Below are 25,688 nucleotides of genomic sequence, written 5' to 3'. Positions count from 1 at the left end.
AGAGAGAGAAAGAGAGAGAGAGAGAGAGATTGAGAGACAGAGAGAGGGGGAATGTTATTTTCCCTGGGGGAAAAAATTTCATAGCTTTAATTAGGTACTTAAAGGGATAAAAATTCCCAACAACTAAAACCTCCAGTGTTTTATTTTATTTATTTTCTTAAGATTTTATTTTTAGGCAATCTTTACACCCAATGCGGGGCTCAAACTCACAATCCCAAGATCCGAGAGTCAGATGCTCTACTACCTGAGTCAGCCAAGTGTCTCCAAAACCACAATGTTTTTTAAAAAGTTTCTGGGAAGCTAAGGATATGAACAGTCATTATATTATGATATTAGAAAGAGAAATATGTGTAAGAAAGAAAGATTTACAGTCCCATATTAATAAAGACTAATATTGAGAGAAATTTAACTGCCTGTCAAGCAAATGTATGACATTGATTTTCTACGTATGGCAAAAACGTACATTCTGTTCACAGTTAATCTACACGTCTGAACATGTCTGCATTCTATAGAAGGTGATTAAATTAGAGAAAATCACCTAAATGTTGCAAGAGGAATTGGTTGCTATAAAATATTATTGTGTGCTAAGTAAATACTTCTATAAAAAATACAAGAAGATATTTCAGTCAGTTTAGTTAGAAATAAAGAAGGAGACAAAACTCCAACACAGCCTACAGCTGTTAGGTGATTAAATGAAATGTCTTATACGGGGGAATACTGTTAAATTTTAAATTCCCATTATAAAGAGACATTAAATATTTCTATTTTATGGATTTAGTTCACACAACAGCATTGCAAAATGTCCATCTCTCTTAAAATTTCAGCTAAATTTTCCTCCTACATGATATATCTGAATGCAGATTTTTTAGCAAAATTGACATACTTGATATACAAAATAATACTCAGATCTATTTATGTTACGAGACTGTCTTTTCCACTGGAAAATCGGCCCACTATCGATGTATGTTGTTTCCAAGACATGTGTTAGATATTTTGTCATTGAATGTTGCTCTGAGTTATTGAAGAGTCACCAATATCAGAAACAAATTTAAAGATTAAATTAACTAAATATTATGTGTTTACAGAAAATAGAACAAGAAACAATGTGCATAAGACATTTAACTTTAGCCATTCAATCATTAGTTTACAATAAAAACTCAGGTTTGTGTATGCCACGCTGTATATTTATAGTTGGCACATATTATTATGACGGTTCTCTAATGGTTTAATAAAGGGAATATTTTTTTTTCCAAAAGAGTTACTTCACATCTGTGACATAACTGGCCTGAACTGGCATTACTCAGAGGAGACGGTAAAATACAAAACAATTTAGACTAATTTCTTGATTATTCTGAAGGCCCATGTGGTTAAATAAAACAAACATTTCCAACTAGATCAAACTGATGATTTAAGTATGTTTATCACTTATTTTTTCCATGGTGTCTCACTAAGGTGTATACCTTCCCCACTATTTGGAAATAAACAGAAATAATACTGAATAGATTTTTATTTAAAAAACAGCAAAATTCTTTATTATTGTTTTATTCTGAAGTTTTATCACATCAAGCTTTAAATGAAGGGAAAACTGAAAAAGAAATAAAGATAATTGATATAGATAGCAGAGAAGAGTAGAAAACAAGAAGACTGCTTTAGGCTACTAATTAACAGAGACAAGATAATTTACAACGGGTGTGGATTCAAGAACAAAGTGAAAAGAATACAATAAATTATTCTTGATGGAAATTAAAACTGCTTTTAGTAGTAATTCTTATATTAGAATGTAAGTATGACTCTAATTAAAATAATACCCACAGTTGTCAAGTAGAAATATGCCTGTGAAATTAGCATATTAACAAGACTCATATTTTTTTCCAAAATGTACTTGCACCATTATTCTTGAAACAGTCTAACACATTTAATAGTATTTGGATCCTATTAGAAATGGTGTGTTTCATTCCAAAGGCTATTTAAAGCTTTTCCTAAGAGCATATAATTTCCATAAGATTAGATAAAAAAAAATTTCTTGTCTTATTCTAACTGATGCTTGTTACCTCAGCTTCAAGCAAATGCAATTTACTGTCTCATGCAATGCTGGTTGGTGGTTTTCCCAATTTTAACCAAGTGGCTATATGGTAGGCAGCTCAACTGTGGAATGTGATGGCAGTTTGTGCTATCAGATATCAGAGAGAGATTCATGTGGGAAGAAAAGAACTAACATTTTTAAGTACCAGTTCTCAGTATTATCTTTGTTATCTCCTCTAAAACCCCACAAAATCTTTGTGGAGTCATTATTATTGTTAGTAGTAGCATTAATGCCATTTTACACATGAGGAAACGGACACTCAGAAATGCTATAACATATACAACATTCCCAAGTTGGCATAATTAGTACATGGCAATAACAGCAAACTGAATTTAAAGAGCAAACTTGGCAAACTAAAGAAACAGCCATAAAATGTTTTAGCCTTCCTCCAGGTATTAGAGTAATTGATCTTGAATGAAGTATTAAGTAGCTAAATATCTAACCTCCTTAACCACTCACACACTACAGTAGTTAGAGTATTTGATAATACTTTAAAACTATTTTTTAAAAGTTTATTTTGAGAGTGAGAGACAAAGAGAGGGAGAGAATGTGAGCGGGGAGGAGCAGAAGGAGAGGGGAAGAGAAAGAGAGAATCCCAAGCAGGCTCAGTGCTCACGCCATGGAGCTGTATGTGGGGCCTGAACTCAGGAACCGTCAGTTTACAACCTGAGCCAAAATCAAGAGTTGGACGCTTAACTGATTGAGCCTTCCAACTACCCCTTGAAAGTATTTTTTTAAATTATGCTTCTCCCTTGGGGCGCCTGGGTGGCAACATCTGACTTCGGCTCAGGTCATGATCTCACCGTTTGTGGGTTCGAGCCCCACGTTGGGCTCTGTGCTGACAGCACCGAGTCTGAAGCCTGCTTGGAGTTCTGTATCTCTCTCTCTCTGCTCCTTCCCTGCTCATGCTCTGTCTCTCTCTCAAAAATAAATAAACATTAAAAAAATATTTTTTTTATCAATAAATATGTTATGGAAGATGATTAGAACAAATTTAGAAACAAATAAAGAAGGAAAGAAAAACAGAATATTTAAATAATCCAAAGAAAGCCACTCATTGTTTTTGTCACATTTATTTCAGTGTTATCTGTCTTTGTTTTCATTCTTTTGTTCTTTCTGCTCTGTATGTCTTGTTTTTTATGTTACATATTTGTGATCACTATGATGGTTGATTTTTTTTTTTACTCCACCACATATTTAATCCTGATTCCAACTTATTTTAAACACTTATTTTAAACACTTGTTTTAAACACTATTATTGAATAAATATACCATAGTTTATTTAACCATTGGGGCAATTTTCATATTTAACGGGCTCCCAAGATTTTCTATTATAAATAACACCAAGCTGAATGCCTTGTGCAAGAAGTTATTTTTTTAAAAATTTATCTATTTTGAGAGCATGAGTGCAGAGGGGTAGAAAGAGAGAGAGTGAGAGAGAGAGAGTGAGAGAGAGAGAGGGAGAGAGAGAGAGGGAGAGAGAGAGAGGGAGAGAGAGAATCCCAGTCTCTGTGCTGTCAGCATGAGGCTGAGAAATCATGACCTGAACTGAACTCAAGAGTTGGCCGCCCAACTGACTGAGCCTCCCAGGCACCCCATCCATGAAGTTTTTTATACGTTATTTCTTTAGAATAGATTTTTCAGAGATGACATCACTGGATTGAGGGTTTTTGATAGATTTAGTCAAATTATTTTTTTTTTAAGTTTGACTAGTTTATAGTAAATAGATATACATTAAAATATACTACCTTTGGGAATGCAACCTGGTTCAGGCACTCTGGAAAACAGTATGGAGTTTCCTCAAAAAACTAAAAATAGAACTACCCTATGACCTAGCAATTGCACTACTAGGCATTTAGCCACGGGATACAGGTGTGCTGTTTCAAAGGGACACATGCACCCCCATGTTTATAGCAGCACTATTGACAATAGCCAAAGTATGGAAAGAGCCCAAATGTCCATGGATGGATGAATGGATAAAGAAGATGTGGCATATATACACAATGGAGTATTACTTGGTGATCAAAAAGAATGAAATTTTGCCATTTACAACTATGTGGATGGAACTGGAGGGTATTATGCTAAGTGAAATTAGTCAGTCAGAGAAAGACAAAAATCATATGACTTCACTCATATGAGGACTTTAAGACACAAAACAGATGAACATAAGGGAAGGGAAACAAAAATAATATAAAAACAGGGAGGGGGACAAAACATAAGAGACTCATAAATATGGAGAACAAACAGAGGGTTACTGGAAGGGGTGTGGGGAGGGATGGGCTAAATAGGTAAGGGGCATTAAGGAATCTACTCCTGAAATCATTGTTGCACTATATGCTACTTTGGATGTAAATTAAAAAAAAAAGAAAATTAAAAAGAAAAAATATACTACCTTAAACCAGGAGCAGTATTCACATTAAAAGAAACAGTTCATTTGCATTTCTTTGATCACTACTGACAGGGAGTATTTGTTTCACAAGTCTGTTAGTCTACTTCAATTCATCTTTTGATGCTTTTTATTTATGTTCCCTAAATACATAATTTGGAAAATTGTCCAGTTGATCAGATGCCTGGGATTTAATCTGCAAATGTTCTTAGGTAAGACCAATTTCTAAAGCAGTTGACTTCTTTTATCCTTTATATAGTTAGATTTTCAATGTTCAACTATTATGTGTCTGGCCCCATGTTACGTGTGAGGATTTAAAGGTGAGTAAATCTTAGTATCAGCAGACATACACTTTAAAGGTGCAGAAGCAGGCAGATCCTTAAACAGACAACCACTATCATGTGTATATAAATAACTCTTTTGAAGGTAGGCATGAAACTGCTTACCAAGGAATTCTCATAGAAGCACCTTCTATTTTCTTTCTTTTTGTCCATTAATTCTACCAGGAGATAATATTGAAGGAAAACACAGGAAATAACAGAGTTCAGAATTCTCAGTGATAAGATTTTTTTGTATGATAGTTGGGCAAACAAATATTCGTTCTGGGTCAGCAGGAGGCATTTACAGAAATGCAGAAGAATTATACTTTTGTACTTGTTCAAACTTGTACCACTACCAAGGAGGACAGAAATAACCAGGACGGTTTACCTTATAATTAAAACAGTCACCTCTTTCTTCTAAATGTGAACTGCCAGCTTCTGAGAGAGAGAATGAGGAGTCTATGACTGTTGTATAATCCTTCAACTAGGAAGCCAGTCATTCCTACCTCAACATATATTCTTTAGAGAGGGGATCCGTCTAGCATAGGATGCAAATAAAGATCAGTGATAACATGGATGGATGGAAGGTAAAGATTGAGAGTGAGCTTTCACAAATAGATATCTTAAGTAGCTTATTCTTGCTAAAGAGTGGATGGTGGTTAATGCTAGAACAGAATAATTTTACATTCTCTCTCTATATATGTATATATACACATATACACATATATGTGTATATATACACATATACATATGTATTTATATATGGAAGAATATACTCAGCATTTGGCATTCAGGCTACAGAAAAAAAAATCTTGAACAAGGTAGACACTAATGATATTTACTACTAATGCTGGGTCCCACAACGTGCGTACCAGAATCCCAGAATGGTACCTGAGCAAGGCTCACTCTTTCTTTTTTTCCCCCCTTTTTGTTATAGTGGTAAAATATACATGACATAAAACTTTCCATCTTAACCATTTATAGGTGCACAGTTCTGTGGCATTACTCACTCTTCCTTGAGTGTGTCAATTTGACATATTATAGTTTTTAAATGGCACACATAAATCGCTGTAAGAATATAAATGACAGCCCCTATTTCTGCTTAGGGAGATCAAGGGAAGCTAGTGAGATGATATGACATTTAATTGGGCCTTACAGAATAAGTAGGAGTTTTCCAGACAGAAAGGAAGGGAGAAATGACATTCTAAATAGATGGAAGGTATGAACAGTGGCATAATCATAAAAGTGCAAGGCATACATTTTCAGGGGCAGAGAGTAATTGGTCTGAGAAGACAAGAATTTAGATTGTTATTGAATTAATAGGAAAGGAGTTTCACCTTAATCTTTCATCTTTTGAGGCTCATGCCTGTGAGACAAGAGATGTGGGATCTGCTGCCTTTTTTGTACTCTTAACCTCGCCTGACCTCAGTAGCCACACAATGAGAGGAGCTGGACCCGATTACTGGTTGGCAAACATTGCCTGCAAACGTCCAGGTAGTAAGTATTTTCAGCTTTACAGATCATACGGTCTTCGTCTTCATTGCTACTACTCAACTCTGTTGTTACTGAAAAAGCAGCCACAGACAATCTGTAAACAAATGGTCAAGGCTGGATTTCACCTGCAAGCTGCACTTTGCCAAATCTCAGAGTAGATAATCTCTAAAACACCCCTTGTGTTAACATTTAACAGTTCTGTTATTTTTGTTTTCCAAGTTTTGTTGTTTCAGATAATTTTGATCATGGAGAAGCATATTTTGGAGTACTGCATTTAAAATAATTAACAATATAGTTGCTTTTTCCACTGCAAGAGAGTTACTGGATATCATTCCTTAGTTGCTGTAAAAAAACCCACGTGGATGCTCAGCTTTATACACTGAAGGATATGAATCCCAGATTCTTACGACAGAAGCAAGAATCATAAAGTAGCGAAAGCTAATACTTATGTAGAACAATGGAAGCCAGCAGAAAATGCTCCCCGAAAATATGCCTTTGGCTTACTGATTATTCTGAGTTAGTTACTCGAGACACAGTAGGTACAAGGACATTGTGGCCCTCCTTCAGAGCCCTGAAAGCAGGAAATAAATCTCCAATGTGAAAGGTACCCTCCCTGTACCAGAGGTAGAGGCATTCTTATCACCAAAGACAGGGAATTTAAGGTGGAGAAGCCTGTGTAAACAAATCTTGTTACTTCTTCACTAATTTACTGCCTCAAAGCCCAAATTGCTTTGTCTTGTCAATTCTTTACAAATTTATTGTTTCTTTATTCAAAAGATGTAAAAGCTGACTGCTTTGGTCACATCTTTGAGTGTTATATTTTTTTATGGGGCACCCACATGTGCGAAATTAAACTCCTTTTCTCCTGTTAATCTATCTTTTGTCAGTTATTAGCCCAGGCAAAGAACCTAGAAGGGAAGAAGGGAAATGTTTCCTACCCCTACAGGAAGATGATTAATCTTTTTCTATGCAAATCTAGGAAATATAAAATATAAATTAGTAATAATTTAACCTTGACTTATAGCTATAGCGCTTATTTTAATGGTAGATGTGCTCTCATTTATTTTGGTTTTGTATGGATCAGTAACAAGGGAGTGCAACTCTCTGATGTACATTCTATTTAGTGTCTTCATTAAATCAAATTAAACACATGTTGGACTAAAGCATAACTAATGAGAATTATCAAGAAAAAATAAGATTATTAGTATTTCCAGTCCAGTATCACCTAAAGCCAGACTTGGAGGTGGAATAAGACAATGAACTCAGTTCTTATCCTACATAATCCTATGGAAGCATAAACTCATTAAAATAGTTTTACTTTAATAATCTTCGGGTGTCTTTCTATAGAGTGAACACATATTGAAGAGTTGCATGGAAGCAATTGTCGGAGGGAAGAAAGTTCTGGATTGATGAAAATCCTTGAAGTATCAGTTAATAGTATCAAAACAAAGAAAATGTCATTTTTAGAACTAGCTTCTTAAGGCTCTGAATGCAAATTATAAGATTATTTTTCTCAGTTTACCTCATAAGAGTACTTTAGAGACACCATAATGTTTAGAAATAAACAACTAAATCACATTTTTGTATTTTAAATTATATGTCTCTTTTTATTCCATCCTTTGTGAGAATAAAAATTCATTGTATGGAGGTAGAAGGTCAGGGTCAGAACTGAGAATAAAGATGCACTAGAGAGTCAATATAAAGAGCTGAGGTTTGGTTTTATTTTCCATTAGAAATAGAGTTTCGACAGAGCACATGGCTTGCCGGCTATTGACTACCTTCATCTCTGTCTCCTGCAGTTTGGAGAGGCCAATCAGCAAAATTCACAGTAATGAATAAGTGTGAATAAGTGTGAAGGAGTGTGCACCACATTCACACTCCTTGCCAGCTGGACAAGCCCAGAGCAAGGTTTGCCCCTGTATTGACCTTGGTGATGCTCCTCTGAGCAGGGTCCCTGGAGGATTCAGGGTGTATGGCTGCTTTACTAGCCTGAACTGGTTACACCAAAGATCATTAAATGGTTCCCATTAAGGGTTACAAAGTAAACACTTCAGGCTTCATGGGTCCATTCAGTCTCTGTCACAACTACTCAGCCCTGCCATAGATAATACATCAATGCCTGAGGGTGGCTGTGTTCCAACGGAACTTTATTTGTGTGAACACCACAATTTGAATTTCATATAATTTTCACGTGTCACAAATATTACTCTTTTGATTTTTTTTCAACACTTTAAAAATATAAAAATCATTTTTTACTTGCAGGTCATGCAGAAACAGGAAGTGGGCCAGATTTGGCCCATGGGCTGCAGTATGTTAAATTATGAGTAGACACTTTTGGGGAAAAAAAAATAAAAATTTTTAAAAGTCATTCTATTTTGAGGCCTCTTGGTTACTTTTTTTAATCCATATGTTGTATTTACTTTGTGAATTGAAATATATTTGACATTTAACATTGTGTAAGTTTAAGGTTGCAACATGTTGAACCGATACACTTACATTACTGCAATATGATTGTCATGGTAGTGTTAACACCTCTTATCGTGTCACATAATTATCATTTCTTACCCCTTGATTATTAAAATAGTTTAGCCTTGAATCTAACTTTTACACTATCACTGTCACTTGCATTACTATTCATTCATTCAGAAGTAACTTCTTTCTCCATTCATGCTAGGACTCAGAGAGAAGATGAGCCAAATTACTTGCTTCTCCTTTAATCTCCTCTCCTGCTTCTTTCCCTAATGACTTCGAGTCCTTGAATGGGAGGAACCTGCTAAGCCATTTTTAAAAAGTATGCTAGGGACACCTCCAGGTATCCTTAAATCACTGCACTGGGTTAGAAGTTTTCCTCTTTAGAAGAAAGATAAGAATGATTGATTCATCACAAATTATTTGGGAACAATTAATTTAAGTAATTTATTACTCACTGTATGGATTGAATTATATGTCCCTTCCAAAATGCATATATTGAAGTTCTAACCCTCAATGTGACTGTATTTGAAGATAGGGAGACTAAGGAAATAATTAAGATTAATTGAGGAAACAAGGATAAGGAAGAGACACCAGAGGGCTCCCTCTATCTCTCTGTGTATGCACAAAGAAAAGGCTACGTGAGAACATAACCAGACAGTGGCCTTCTACAAGCCAGAGAGAGAAGCCTTATCAGAGGAACCCTGATGGCACCTTGATCTTGGACTTCTAGCTTCCAGAATTATAAGAACATAAATTTTTGTTGTTTAAGCCACTCAGTCTGTGGTATTTTGTTGTGGCAGGCTGAGCATGCTAATATACCCATATATGGGTCATGGTATCTATATATAGGTATGATAATAATTTGCTAGTAAGCTGTATAATTTTTTGTAACTTTACCCTTATCCTTAAGCTTATTGGTCAAACAATGTCAACAGTTTTCTGTATATGCTTTCCTTGGGGAAATAAACATCAATAACACATACACCGTAACTCAGCTTTGACTTTCAAAATAAACTTTAAAAGGGAACAGATATGAAACATTAGTCTTGAAAACTAGGCTTTCAATTCCAAGAGCCAAGCACTTGAGAGAAAATGGAGTTTTCTAAATCCTAAGTTTCCTTTCATTTTTCCCGAGCTTTTATTTAAATTTCAGTTAGCTAACATACAGTGTAATATTAGTTGCAGATGTAGAATTTAGTGAATTATCACTTCGATACAACACCCAGTGCTCATCACGAGTGCCCTCCTTAATACCCATCACCCATTTACCATGTTTCCTTTTAAATATCAAGAGCCACATTTAGGAAGTCTAAGAATATCAAGCTCTTGGTATATGTCAGAGACTATGGAAGGATACAGGGTATGATGTAAGGACAGAGTTCCAGGACAAAACAAAGAAAATAACAAGTTTTTCTGGGATGGGAGAGGAAAGAATTTAGTGGATATGGATCTGGACTACAGAGGTTGCCAGGGCACTTTTGCTCCCTTGCCTGGTGCAGGGAAGAGGAAACCATGGAATCTATGACAATAACAGCAAAGGTGTGTGCTCTGAGTCTCCTACCTTACAGAGGACCCAGCACCAACATGAGCAGCTGCAGCGATCAGGAACGCCTGCATGGTGTTTTTAGGCAGAGAAGAGAAAGCCTCCCAATACTCCTTTGTCTCCAGGGGGGGCACAGAGATATTCTGCAGATCCTCAGAAAATTTTTGAAAATTAAGAAGCAGTATTCATGCCAGGAGGTGCTGCCTTTTGGGATAGTTGTGATGAAGGTCCCAGGAGCATCATAGTATAGTTCATGTGCCAAGAGAAGCGATGTCCCAAGACATTAGCAGCAGAGGCAATAGTGTTAAAGAAGGAAAACTCAAAAACAACTGAGTTTAGACATCTTGTGGTTGGGCTGGGGTGGCAGCAATTACTCAAGGTCAGTATCTTCGTCCCCAACATGCATGATCTCTTATAATCCTTTGGCTCTTGGACAAATTCTAAGAGAAAAAGGGAGGTGTCTTTAAAAGTGGGAAACGGTCCAGATACAAAGTTTAAATTTTTAATCATGAGAAACTAAAATACTAAGTTTGTTTAAATGTTTACCCAAAGAGTCTAAATTTTTAACCAGAAATGATTGTGTTACCTTGAAGTAACACGATTCAGGTCTTTTGCACGTTAGGAGAAGCTAAGCTATGCGGAACCAGCCTAAATTGAGTTGAATTATGGGAAAATTAAAATTTTATGTCTGCATAACTGAATTGTATCTATAATTTTGATCCTGCTGCAGTTGTTGGCTAATACTTACAAAAAAGAAAATGATTGGGGCTCCAGGGTAGCTCATTGGGTTTAAGTGTCAGACTTCAGCTCAGGTCATGATCTCGGAGTTCATGAGTTGCAGCCCCGAGTGGGGCTTTGTGCTGACAGGTCAAAGCCTGGAGCCTGCTTCGGATTGTGTGTCTCCCTCGCTCTCTCTCTCTCTGCCCCTCCCCTGCCAGCGCTCTATCTCAAAAATAAACATTTAAAAAAATTTTAAAAAGAAAAAAGAAAATGATTGCCATAGGTATTTTTTCTAAACTACTCCATGAAACTGCCCTGGTTAACTTGTAAAGAACCGCTACTGCCAATAGTGACTCAGAAAACCTGCAAGTATCTGAAATTCTCTCGGAATCGTAAAACATTCACATTATGTTCAGGGAGTTTGCGATGTTAAGTCAATATTCCCACACTATAATCATTATAAATTAGTAATGCACATATCCTGTCAGGAAGGACTTTGGGTTGTTAACTGTAACGTTATGCTTCCCAACAACAAACCTATTTTACTGGAACGTTGGTAAAACCTTTTTACCGTAATGATTATTTTTTCTTAGGGGTAGGGTAGTCCCCTCGTTTGTGGTTCAGCTTTCTTTGCTTTTAACCTCCAGCCGCCAAGCCGGGGTCTCACGCCGAGGCTCCCCCTCCTGACGCCGCCAAGCCTGCTCTGAAGCCGAGGCTCCTCCTCCTGACGCAGCGTCATGACGTCCACAGTAGCCAGACGCTGCGCATTGCATCGCTTGCGTCATTTACTGCGTCATCTCTTCATGAAAGCATTTTACCGTGGCCCGTTAATATGAGAAGGTGAGTACGGTATAATAAGATATGTTGAGCGAGAGAAGCCACATTCATAAAACTTTTATGTGTATATTGTTGTAATTCTATTTTATCGTTATCTATTGTTAATCTCTTCCTGTGCCTCATTTATAAATTAAACTTTATCATAGGGGTGTATGTATAGGGAAAAAAAGAATATATAGAGGGCTCGGTGCTATCTGGGGTTTCAGGCATCCAGTGGGGGCCGGGGAAAGTATCCTGGATAGAAAAACGGGGGCTACCGTGTTCATATTAATGGGGTGATTGATACATTTCGATCATGCCGCTTTTCTAGCACCTTCATTGGTTATCACCATCTGTCAATTTTATGAAACCCTTGTTCGTGCACACTTGGGTCTCCATGACACAGTTCCAGTGACCATTTTTGCTGTATGCTTTGCTCCACGTCACGAGCGTGCTATAAAGGCACTACACACTTTGTGTCTTTCCACGATGTTAGCTTATTCACTCATAAAGCAGGGTTCACACAATTGTAACAGGCTTGGGATTCCGAACTCCTTTCACTTGGCTTCCTACGCATACACAAGACATACAATACAAAGCCACATAATAAAGTACAAGTGTAAGAAGTGAACAAACCAAAGGGAAAATCAGTCGGTGAGCACACAGCTGAAATGAGGACTCCGTCTTGTCTGCATCAGCTGTCAGCACTTAACTGCTGATTATGTTCCGTGGTCAGCCCCGCAGGGCGTTCAGTGGCAGTTGCCTTTCGTACGTGGTCAGATGTGGAAGAGTCGGCATCTGGAAAATCAGAGAGTTTGCTGCAGAAATCCTGCCTTCTTGAAGGAGTTTAATCAGTCGTTAGCCATTTCAGGCCTCTTCTGGTTCTAGTGATTAACAGTTCTTGGTTCTTCCACGTTCTCTTGGCCTTGTTAATTAGCAGTTCTTGGTACTGTCAGCGTGTTCTGATTTTAGCAGTGTCTGTTTCTCAGCTCATCGCCCTTGGCTGCCGTCCTGAATCTTTATGTCACTGCTTGACGTAAGTGACCCCATCATACTCTCTACACTCAATTATTTTAATATTTATCCAAAATTGGTTATTGGCTCTTCCCCAGTAACTCTGTGTATCTGCATGTGTCTTTGCTCCTAATTTCTCTCTGGAGTGACTTCCCCAACCTCTCAGTATCTCTGTCTCCTTTACTAATCATTTCATCAATCTCAAATACATCCTTTTTCTAAAGAATACCTTGATCCACTTTATGTCAGTATGCTTTCCTCAATACTCCATAGACCTCTTTTAGACCTCTCCTGAGGTTTATCCTATGCTATTTATATGATACTTCTTGTGATAGTTTATCTGCAACTCATACAATAAAGTTCCTTGTGCATAATTTTTATTTCTTGCTTGCTTTAATCTGTGTCCTCATTACCATATTGAGCATACATAGCCTGTGCTTAATCAATACATTTTTTTTTTTGAGATAATGTAACAATGACACTTAAGTTGCTATCATGCCTTCAATTTAAAAATCTGTGATCGCTCCATAAAAGGATGCTTTGGGGAAAAGAAAAGACATGCATGAATTTGCATGTGATTAATCACATGTCACTCTTTGCTTTCAACTTTCCTTCTAGGTGGGAATAAAAAACGTGCAGTGTAAAAGTTTAAGGACTCCACAGAGCTGCCCAAGGACACGGGGAAAGTGATTAAAGAGGAAGCTTCTAGGGATAGAGTGGACCCAGGGAAGGAGGAGTTACTGCTGATGGCTAAGCTTGTGAGAACAGATTGGTGAATAGGAGAGAAAGCATGTTGTAGGGAGAAAGAGAAGGACAGAACTAAGAATATATCTCCAGGCCACAACCCATGCAGAAAATAGAGGGAGGAAAGAAAATGATACTCATATATTAAAGATTCAGTGTAGAAATACAGTGTGTGAACTTAATAAGAGAATGTAATTAGCTTTCCTGATAAAGGAGCTTGAAGTTGAACACTGTGCTATGATGTGCCTGTGGTGGAAATGATTTAGATTTCTTAAATGTATGACACAGCTATGCAGGTGTGAGCAGTGAAGCAGATTGCTGTGCAAAATTCTGTCCAAGTAGGCTAGTTGTCAGATTTTATATATGCCTATAATGGTTTCCCATTTCCTCACCTGTGGGAGAGCTAATCAATAAATAAATTGGTACAAGAAACTAACACTATTTATACACCATATCTTGGGAAATCACCCAAGGCAGCGAATTGGAAGGAACTTCTGTAGATATTAAACAGGCCACTCAGAAATCAGGATGACTAGCAATACCACTGTCGGAGAGCCGTTTCTTGTGCCAGAAGAGGACCGTGATCTTAGGGAATTCTTACAAGCGGAACTGCCAAGAATAGAACTCAGCCTTTTCAAAGGTGTTCTTTTTTGGAGAACTTCAAGGTCATCAGTGGAGAGAGCAATCCCGAGAAATTCTTTGCTTTAGAGATGAATTCTTACTACCCTCACTCCCTGATGCTCCCTTTTATTTTGGGCAAGTGAGAGTTTCCAATGGGCTCTACCTGGTCACTCCATATTTATTTTAAGAGTGGATTAGATAATGTATGATCATGTACTTTGTAAATTAAATTTAAAAAAGCAAGTTTTTTAAAAAATCAATTTCCAAACTAATGAGACCAAGAGTATTTTCACTGAGTATCATGAATCAATGTTTGACTTTTTTTTTGAGAAATCGTTTGGACAATTGGGATAATTTTCTTTATCGATAAAACATTCATTTAGAATTGACCTCCTCGTTTCCACTTACCCATTTTCTCTTTTCAACTCTGTACCCTGTTTTCATCCTGCTGTGGGTGGAAATCACTAATGAATCATTTTCCTCTGTGGCCCCATGTCTAGCTTTTTCTCCAACTACTTTATCTTACAAAGAGATCTATATTTAATGTGTATTTTATCTCAAATAATTAGCTCTCTTCTCTAAGAAACAAAACTGAACCAAACAATATTGGGCACCGGAAAGGAGGAGTAACTGCTGAGGGAAAAGATGTTAAGTTATTGACCTCACTGGATTCCGTTTTCTTTCTATATAATCATTTGATAATTCCTCTCAACTCCTGCCCTAAAGCCCATCCCTGAAGGTGGGATTGAATCAGTCAGAGTGCTCTAGACAAACAGACCAACAGAATCTGTATCGATGTATCCACATTCATATCTCTGTGTATCTATATAGCTGTATCTATTTAATGAGGAAGACTGAGATTTTTTATAAGGAATTGGCTCACATGATTATAGAGGCTGACTAAATCTTATGAAATGCCATCTGCAAGCTGAAGACTAGGAAAGCCATGGTGTAGTTCAATCTGACCCTGAAGGCTTGGGAACCAGAGTAGTTGCTAATAAAATTCCCAGTCTGAGGTTCAGAGAGGACCAGCGTTGCAGCTCAGCAGTCAGGCATGGAGAGAGAAAACCTCACTTGCTCTGCCTTTTCTTTCTATGCAGGCTTGCACAGACTGGATGATGCCCACCCATCTGTTTTACTCAGTCTACTGATTTAAATGCTAATCTCATCAAGGAACTCCCTCACAGAAATAATGAAATAATGAAGTAATGTTTAGCCCAATATCTGGGCATCCTGTGATCCAGTCAGGTTGACACTTAAAATCAACCATCTCAGAGATGCTCCAGGGTGAAGCAAACTTAGCTACACAGTGTCCACTCCATTGACAAGAACTCTGTTGCTGGCAGTCCAGCTTGCTTCTTCTCTATTCTCCCACATTCAGTGTTTTACTGTCAAGACTCAGTCACTAGTTACAGCTTCAAAGAAGCCCTGAGACTCTCAAGGATGCCAGTGAAGCTCGCTAGTGCTGTCTTCTTGTAAGCGTATGAAGAGTGCCCATGACTTTTCATAGCTTAACACCAATGCCTGGAGTGACATTCATGTCTCCTAGTGCAGGTAACCCCAGTCACCATGGGGACAGGTATTTTACTTGAATTTGTGGGGAGCAGGAATGGTGATGGAAAAATACCATAGTGCTTTTACTCCTGTGAATTCCATTCAAGGAATTCTCTCTTTAAATGCGTCTTCCTTTAGTTTTATTTTCTAGCCCTCTCTTATGTGGCCTAGAGGTAGATGATTAAGATCGATAGAGACTTTTGGGCTACCTGTTCCTTCTTTGAAGATGTAATCACTCATCATCCATGTAGTTATCAACTGAGAGGACCTTGGTGAAACTTGGAGGCAAAAGGAAAAAAAGTCCCATTTGATAATTTTTCTACGTATGCTTCCATGGCATTCTAATCTCATTGTTCATAGCAATTATCACAGTAGTAATTTTACATTTATTCTGACAGTTGTTTGACTAGTATCTATGTTCTCCACTGTTCTGGAACTCCATGTGGGCAAAACCTGTCTTATTATTCTATCTCTAAGGTCTTACACAATGTCTTGCATGCAGCATGTTTGAATTAATGATTAGATGAACTGATGACCAGTCAGGGGTCTGGATATATTTATTTTTTCCAGTTACTGTTCTTTCTTTTCTTTCATTGAAGAAATTCTTTTAAGTAAGGGCTGTCGTCTTATGAACTAAAATGCAAACATCCTATAGTCCGTCAAATTTTATTATAATATTAAAAGCTCTTCTAGTGGTCACTTTTGAGTAATAAGTGAAATATACATTTATTCACTCTGTAAAATTAATAACCAATTACTACTCAGGCACTGGGACTTTGGAGATGAAAAAACAGCAGATTTCCTTAAATATTTACAGTAGCATAGATGTAATAGACAAGTAGTTACAGTAAAATGTGGTCTATTAAGTAATGTATGTGTAAGTAACATTTTTTTAAATAAGTATAATGTTCTAGGTCCTTTACTCACATGTAATATATATATATATATATATATATATATATATATATATATATATATTATTTTTTACAACTGCTTTCTGAGTTATGTTTCATTATTCCATTTTTTTTCCAATGAGAAAGCTGAGGTTCAGTGAATTTAAACCTTTTGAAAATTTAATACATTGTTTGGGTTTATGTTTATTTGGTTTCAAAGCAGGCACTCTTTTCTTTGTGGCACATGACAAAGAACCACATCTTTAAGTCTCTATGAGGGGAGCACTCCTAAACTCATGAAGGCTCATAAGTGAGAAACATAATAAACTGTATTACTATTTATTGAGTACCTATGTTGTGCTAAGCATTATGCTGGCATTTCTTTTTAGCCTAAAAATAACTCTAAGATATTGGTATTATCATTCCTATTTCCTATAATGAGACATTGAGTCTCATCAAGTTTAAGTCGCTTGCCCAAGTCATATATATAAGAGGTGGAGCTAGGAATTGAAATCAGTTCTAATGATTACAAATCTATGCTTATAACATTTTTTAAAAAATGGTTCTTCTGAGACCTTGTTTTGACATTACTATAGGCCACATGAATATAACCTGGTTATGACAAGCAAACAGTAGTTTAAAGGATTTTTAAACCTGCATTTCAACACTAAAGTCTGAAAACTTTTTTTTTTTTTTCTTCTGGCGTCATATGAACTCCTGAGCTTTTGGTGTCCCTAAAGATAGGTTTTATATCCTTTACATTGTCATGATAATTCTGACAATATTTACCGCTAATCGACTGATGTGGAAAAATCCAACTGCTCCCTGTGGGATATTATGGAACATTGGTTAGTATGAATATTATCAGCAAGGACCTCACAAGCTCCTCATGTTCCTGTTTCTCCAACCAAAATTCATTCATCCATGGACCAATCTGCTCCTAAATTTGTAAACAGCTGTCCAGTAATAAACTCACTAAAATGAATAATATTCTCAAGCAATTGCATGCAGTTTCACAAATGCTCTTATTGTCGTCCTACCCGTCTCACTGCTATTTATGAGCTGTTAAGGCAATGAAAGGGGAGAAGGACTTTTTTTTTTTTTTAATAAATGTGAACATGGTGACTTACACTTCAAGGTTCTAATCACCCTTTGAGCTCTTAAGACATCTATTTGTCTTTCTGATTTAGGTTGTGTGTCTCTTGAGCCCTAAGCACATATTCTTTATGCCTGGTACAGTGCCAGATCCATCAGTGTTAAACAAATAATTAATCTTCATAATGATAGCTTGCAGAGGTGGTCCCACAATTATGGAAGGGCACCTTGATATCCTCAGGAAGTCTGCTTTGAAAAACAGATGTGTGTGGCAGATAACAACTGAATATTAAGGCAAATTATTTCACTTCTCAGATCCTCAGTTTCTGAGTCTAGAAAACAAGGGCGTTGGACTAGCTGCTCAGTTGTTGGATTAGAAATTCATGAAGCTAATCCGCATATAGTCCTTTTTAATCCAAAAATTCTTTTAAGTTTTAGAGAATTACTCTAGTTTTTTGGGTTCCTTTCACTTCCATTCAAATGTGTGCTGTAGGCTGGAATCTGACTAGATCCCAGTGTGTAATATTTGATGTATTTTTATCTTTCATCTCAGCTTCGTGGATTAAATATTGAAGAACAAATATACTTTCTTATAAAATAGTAGCAATGGCCTTGTATACAAGGCTGCAAGAGTCCCACACTGTTTGGCACCTATTTCCTAATAGTATACATAGCAACATAACACCATTTATGTATTCAGGAGGCTATGGCAGAAGGACAAGGGACTTGGGATTCGAGTCTGACCACCATCACAAGGTACACACAGTGCACCTATTTAACAAGCCTGTTAAAGTGTACGCAGAAATACACTGTTTAATGAGCTGGGGGAAATATCTAAGTTTAGTTATCTTACCAACATAATAAGGAGACTGGTAGTGATTTCTAGGACTTTATGAGAATTAATGTATATAAACTGCCTGACAGAGGAAGTGCTCAGTAAAGGGTGATTTCCTTTTCTCCCCCTTCTCTTTATCCTCTCATCCTGGCTTCATTCAGCAGTCCTTTTTTAGTATGTGCATATTTCCACATTATTTGAAACCTCCCAGAACAAACCTGGTCTGGTGGTGCTGTTGTCAGAAATCTGGAAGTGGTGGCATTAAAGTGGTTATACCTATTAATCCATCTTTACAGAACTATCCTCTGCAATTAGCCTATCAATTCTGCCTGTAGTCCCCTTTGGATGAAGGCATTAAATACTGCTGAAATGCAATCATGATGGGTAACCAGTGAGTCTAAAGAGGTGGGGATATTCTATGTCTTTGGAGAAATATCCATTTGGGGGGGAAATGTTTTCAAACTTCATACTTGACTTGGGGTCTCTGATGTCATTGTGGTGAGCACTACTGTCAGCATGGGCCATCATTGTTGAAAATGCCCTTCCTTGGTTAGTTGTGTTAGAAAGTTGGGGGAAAGAAGAGCAACATTATAGGAAGCCATAATCAAACCAGTTTATATGTGTTTTCAAAATTTCCTTATGAGGGAGCAGTATGACACAAGGCAGTGAGAATCCAAGTCCATTCAACCCATACCTAAGTGTGCCTACTGTGTCTGAGGCACAAGAATTGGTGCCAACACTAATTCTGTCAGAACATCACAGAGGGAAGTGGGGGAAGGATTAAGATAAATTCTGGGGCACAGGGTAGAAAGCATAGGAACTGCCTTGTAATTCAGAACCTACCCAGCCAGGGCCAGCAAACATAAGGACAGAATTTTAGGAGGTAGGTAGAGTCTGAGAATGAGAAACGGCTTATACATAAAGAGTAAAAATGAGCGGAATATAAACATTATTAATTCATAATATTCAGTCCAGCCTTGATAAAGATTTATGGCAAGCATCATCCTTTTTTTAAAGTAGAAAGATCACAGGATCAGAAGTATAGAAATCTCTGATGAATCTTAACTCGCTGCCTGTAAGAAAGGTGGACTTAACGCACATCTCTCAACCTGTCTGAGCGTTAGTTTTTTTAGTTGTGAGATAGAATTAATAATTCTTGTTCCGTTTCACAAAGTGGATAGTCGTGAGAATAGAAAAAGGTAAAAAGTAAATTAAAATGTTTTGAAAGTGATGTACTATTTAAATTCCATCCATTATTGTAGACATTTTTAAGGTTAACATCAAAGAGATCTCTCTGAACTCTAAAGTTATGATGTTTTTCCTTCTTGCCTTCAGACACAGAATAAATTATGAAGGATTATTTTAGCTTTGCTTTTCATGTAGGTATTTATTCACACGTGTTTAAGTGTATTAAAGCAAAGGAAGGGTAAGATGCTGGTGATAACTTAGATATTTTCTATATCACTGATTGCTAGATGATTGTTGGTGATACTTTTTTAATAAAAATTATTGCCTGAATACTCTATGAGAGAGATTCGCAGAGAATGTCTTTGCTTTTTTGTCAGTGAAGCATGTATCCTTTTTGAATTGGCCTTACTCAATATTTTGCTCATTCAACAGAAATAAAAAAGACCCTCAAATATGATATTTATTGAGTACTCATTGTGAAAACTGGATTGACTTAGGTACTGTGAAGGTAGACCAAAAAAGGAATGTTATAAATAAAGAGGATGTTTATGAGTTTTCTAGTGTTTCAATTATTAAGTGTTCCAATTAAATACATTATAATTCTAAAGAAGACATTTACTATGTTCCATGGATGCAATCTTAGGTTCTTGAAGAAGTTTCCCTACGTAAAGATAGCTGACATTCTAATTATGTTAAGAAGTCCTTCAGATAGCTTTTGCCAATAAACAAGGTGAGGAATCAAAGACTCTGCTATTTTAGTAGAGGCAGCATCTCAGGGTTGCCGACGCATCCTTCTTACAAGTGGAGTAAGAGGAGAATATACCACTGGATACGCAGGGATCAGTGTTCTCACTTTTCTGTTTTCTTGTCAGTAATAGAATGCTGTGTTACATCCTTCCTTTTCTTCCTTTGTCTATACCAGAAAGGAGAAAGTAACTTAAGGAAATGTTTAACAGAGTGGTCAGAAGGAAAATGGAAAAGATCTCTGTCAACTTGAGTTTACTTGAATACTGATGAGATGTGGTAGGGTATATGCAGTGGGAGAAGGAAGTAGAGACGGTAAGAAGGAACTCTGAGGATACCAGTAGCACAGAGGACATAGAGAAAGAAAGGACTCAAATAAGATGGAAAGGCTATGGACCAAAATGGTGAGGACCAAAATTGGACCATTTTTTTTTCAGTTCAGCACTCATTGGTGTCTGGAGTCAAATAATTTTATTCTTTTCCTGCTATTGGTTCAGGTGCTTGATTCTATTTTCTCTGAAAGGAATTAAAGTGATATGACTCTTATTTATAGATAAGTCTCTATTGGTAACATTTGCATAAGCCAGATTTGTGAAGTATTTAGTGTGTGTTTTAGGGAACTGGTTCTGCTTTAGGCAATCCTGTATGTACTTCCAAGGAATCTCGGTTTTCACATGCTCTGTCACCCCTGTCTTTCATAGAATCTATTCTAAACAAATGGTCTATGATAGTCACTTGCTTTGAAATAAACATGATTGGTAGGTTCCTTTATTTTCTGGGAAGGCAGGAGACAGATGAATACATATCTTGTTAGAATTCCATGTATCAATACTGTAAGTAAAGTAAGTGTTATATCTGATAAGGGACTATCTGATTAAGAGGCAAAATTGGGTAGTAGTCAGGGACATCAATTTCGAATTTGCATTTTATCAGTTTGATTTCCTTGAGCTTGTTTTTAGGGGATTGAAAATGGAAGTAATAATAATTATTACCTCATGGATATATTTTAAGAATTTCATAAAAGAATTTTTAACAGAAGAAATAATTAAATATTATTATAATTCAGCTCATTTTGGCTGTGGGGCACTAACCTATAACTGGGATATTCATAGATCCTCAGTTTCTGAGCCAGTTTGGACTAAGTTGCAGACTTACAGATGTAGAATATGGAATTATTATAAGACTGATGTCCATTATGTCTGAAGGAATCTCACTGAATACAGTAGTTCCTAATGTGCACCCTAATTTTCCTTTTAGAGCATAGATTGGCAAGAGTTGTATCTCTGAATCCTGCCACTTATTTTTCTTTTCCTATGGGGTTTCCTGTAAAGGAGAGAGTTGTACATGCAAAGAGTAATACTCAATGAGATACCAAGTACCAAATTATTTCGTGCTGAACAAATACTCAGTAGACCCTTCGGGAAGCTTTCTGATTAAGGCTGCATTTGAGAACCTGGCTTTGGCCAAATGAGGACTCTTATTTCATTTTCCCTCTGCTTAAAGCTAAACTGCTAGGCAGAGGAGGTCCATTCCAGCCTGACCTGCCATCCCAGCCTTAGGCAGAGAAGCTGGAATACAATAGAGGAGCACCAGCACTTCCAGGTTGGTCTTTAAAAAGCAGCCCCCTACTTGACAGCTTACCCTTGAGAGGTCAGAGTCAGAGAGTTATCAGTTATGATAACCATAGAGACTCCCAAAATAGGAAGGGAGCAGGTGAACCCGTGGTGTTCTTTAACCAGCAGTTATATCATCTGTTGCCAAAAGTGGTCCAGTGAAAGACCAAATTGAAAATAAATTATTTCTATGGGCAGAAAATATTGGATCTGTGAATCCATGGGTTGTATGTATGGAAGGACAGAAAGAACAGCAGAAACATGGTGGCAGAAATTGCTTCCTTTATAAAAACAGTATATTATAGTATCTGAGATATTCTAGCCATCTCAAAATCTGAGTGGATTATTCAAAAAGACTGACTTTAGCTCTATGCTACAATTATTTTAGATAGTCCTATGACTTTGGATTTCATTGTTCAGACAGAAATTTCTCAGAGATGTTACTAAATCACAAAAATATGTGCATATATACATATATACATACATAATTTCTTTAAAAAATAGATCTGAACAAAATAAAGGAAATGATGAATAGAAACCACATATGTGAAGAGCTATCAATAATGGAGAATGCATAACAATACATTTCTTTATGCTAAATGGCAAGAAGGCACAACTGGAAAAATCAGTAGCAATGTAATATAAACAGATGCCACAATTTATAGCTATTGAGAGATCCTCATTAGATTGTGATTTTATCTATATAATGCATTGGTGTTTACAAAAATATAATAACATTCTGGTGTATATTACATATTTCAAATTATTATAGCATTAATTAGAATTTGTAGTACTCTGTAATTTTAAAGTGATTAACATAATCTTTTATTTGCATCTTTTAGCTTATCAAAATATCACTTTATCAATTTCCTTAGAGAAATATCTATGCAACTAGCACTTTGGTGTTGACTTTGAGCCTTTATAAGGTTATATACTAATTTTCAAAGGGACAAGTATTTCCACTGTATAGAAAGGTGTTGAGGGAAAAAAAATCTGCTATGGACACAATTTTAATTTCCAAATGCTGAGATGCCCAGACCACAGTCCTAGCTAGTGTGAAGAAAAACCACATCATACAGGGAATTAGCACTAACAAAGGAATAAGGATTCTGAAGGCCATTCCCAAGGCAAGAGCAGTATTGTTGAGGGGTAATCTCAAAGGATGGCTGATTTCAAAGAGCAGTTTTTTCTGCTTCAGGTACAGGATAGAGCACAGAGCAAGATTGATTGTCACGTTTTAAGTGTAATCAGGGTGAGAGAAAAAGTGAAAGCCTTTTTTAAGACTTGAAGAAGAGACCTAAAGACAAAATCAATGGAGATTAGAGTTTTTGTTTCATAGCGATACCTGCTTTTGTTTATACACATTCCTGTTTAATACAAATGACATGGTTATTTAGTGACATGAAAGTGACTAATTTTTCTGTTAGTAGAATATACTGCAAAGTGTGCAAATATGAAAATATCCACTGCTTGACTCTTAATTCATTCTGCTAACGTCAGGTTTTGTTTTTGTTTTTATTTTACTATCAGTGTGAGCAACTAGCATCTAGACATCTAGGTAGGTCAGCTCTGTTGAACCATTATTGCAATTAATTCAATCAAATGTTCATTGAATACCCTTCACAATTGGACACTGATCTATATGTTAATGACACAGCATTGAGTCAATAGATACAGGCCATGTCCTCCTGATGCTTATTCAGTAGCAGATACGACAAAAAAAAAAAAAAAAAATGAAGTAGTTCAGTAAAGAGTGATAAGCATTCAAACTTTAAATTATAAAATAAATAAGACAAAAAGTACCACATAGGGAGTATAGTCAATAATATTGTTATAACATTGATGGTGACTGTACTTACCGTGGTGAGTGTTGCGTAACGTATAAAATTGTCGAATCATTGTATGTACACTTGAAACTAATATATCCTTGTGTGTTAATTATATGTTAATAATAAAATTTAAAAAAGAGCAGAAAGCATTCACATGCTTTTGGATCATACACAGTGAGGTTTCTTCTTCTTCTTTTTTTTTTTTTGTTTATTGTTCATTTTGAGAGAGAGAGAAACAGAGCACAAGCAGGGGAGGGGCAGAAAGAGAGGGAGACACAGAATCTGAAGCAGGCTCCAGACTCTGAGCTGTCAAGAAAGAGCCCAACGCGGAGCTCGAACCCACTAACTGTGAGATCATGACCTGGGCTGAAGTCAGATGCTTAACCACCTGAGCCGCCCAGTCACCCCAATATACAATGAGGTTTCTAATGCCTATTGGATCAGGATGGGCCTTTCTGAGATTGAAGTATGAATTAGATTTAAGTATAGCAGGAAGGGGGAGGTAATTTATTTGGTACAAGACAGTGAATTAAACAGGGTAAACAATACAGTTATAAATAATTCTGTACTTATGGAGCTTACAATTTAGTAATAATACTAATAATTTACTAACTGTTCATTACATGCTAGGTATTAACCTTGCTTGTATTAATTTTTTAATCCTCACAACAACTATATGAGGTAGATACCGTTATTAACCATTTTTCGGTGAAGAAGCAAAGGAACAGAAATGTTAACTTATACAGATTTTTGAACTAGCAAGTAGCAGGCCTAGTATATGAACATCATTGTCTGGCTCCAAATCCTGCACTTTTAATGAGTATTTTATTCTAGGAAAAGTTCAACAATTTGCAAATATGCAAATCACTTCAATGTAAGGAGTGACAAGTATTTTTTTTTTTTTAATTTAAATCCGTTAGTTAACATATAATGTAATAATGATTTCAGGAATAGAATTTAGTGATTCATCACTTACATATAACGCGCAGTGCTCATCTCACCAAGTGGGGAGTGACGAGTATTGTAAGAGAATCCTATATGGGAACATAGCGGAACACGTAGAGCATGCTGCGTGGCACAGACTGAAAATCTCTGCCTTAGCCTGACCTTTTTAGGCTCTCTCTCTCCAGTGTGCTTTCTATGGCATGAAAGTTAATGTACAGTCTCCCCTTGAAGGGAAGTATTTTTCTTTGAAAGAAGACTCATGATCTCTAGATGACTGCCATGTAGTCTGCAAATAAAAAGACTTGTAAAGAAAACTGAAAACTCACATTTCTCTTGGTAGAAACCCCTCCCTCTTCCTACACAGGAATGGGCAGCAGGAAGTTCTTCTGCTTGGACAAAAACTGTCAAAAGCAGTTTTGAATCTATGGAAAAGCAGGAGCATCACTAGTTGACATCTCAAAGTGATTCTGTAGTGAGTTCTGTATTGCTAAAATTTGGGCAGACTTACATCTTAATGACTTAAAAGTTTAGCTTTGACTAAAAGGACAATGAGGGGATCTTATATAATTTTCAGTTATATTGAAATGTTTCACCAATCACTATCTTAAACATTTTATGTGTCTGGAAATACAGGTTATTTGGTAAAATCTAATCTCACTGAAAAGCTTTGATGCTCTATACCAAATTAAAACTAATTTAGCTGAACCATCTATGCTGCACATTAATATTAAGCAATTACATTAAATGGAAGCACTTTGAATATGTTAATTGCTTTCATT

The 25,688-nt window shown here is 36.5% G+C and overlaps 2 long non-coding RNA genes across 2 annotated transcripts in view; one reads left to right on the top strand and one right to left on the bottom strand.

Annotated features, from left to right (window-relative positions):
* Positions 1–11,700, bottom strand: part of LOC132693178 (uncharacterized) — a 71,677-nt gene extending 59,977 nt beyond the window's left edge. The window contains exons 1-2 of the long non-coding RNA XR_009616633.3: positions 11,590–11,700; positions 10,317–10,738 (exon numbers count right to left, since the gene is read on the bottom strand). This is a non-coding gene — a long non-coding RNA (uncharacterized LOC132693178). The remainder of the gene's footprint in view (positions 1–10,316; positions 10,739–11,589) is intronic.
* Positions 11,701–11,810: 110 nt separating this feature from the next.
* The window catches only part of LOC132691573 (uncharacterized), a 140,240-nt gene continuing 126,362 nt past the window's right edge, over positions 11,811–25,688 (top strand). Inside the window, exon 1 of the long non-coding RNA XR_009615867.2 lies at positions 11,811–11,858. This is a non-coding gene — a long non-coding RNA (uncharacterized LOC132691573). The remainder of the gene's footprint in view (positions 11,859–25,688) is intronic.

Source organism: Panthera onca, chromosome B1 (genome assembly GCF_046562875.1).
Source record: "Panthera onca isolate mPanOnc1 chromosome B1, mPanOnc1 haplotype 2, whole genome shotgun sequence".
In the NCBI taxonomy this organism is placed as follows: Eukaryota; Metazoa; Chordata; class Mammalia; order Carnivora; family Felidae; genus Panthera; species Panthera onca.
This window is presented reverse-complemented; position numbering and strand designations above follow the sequence as displayed.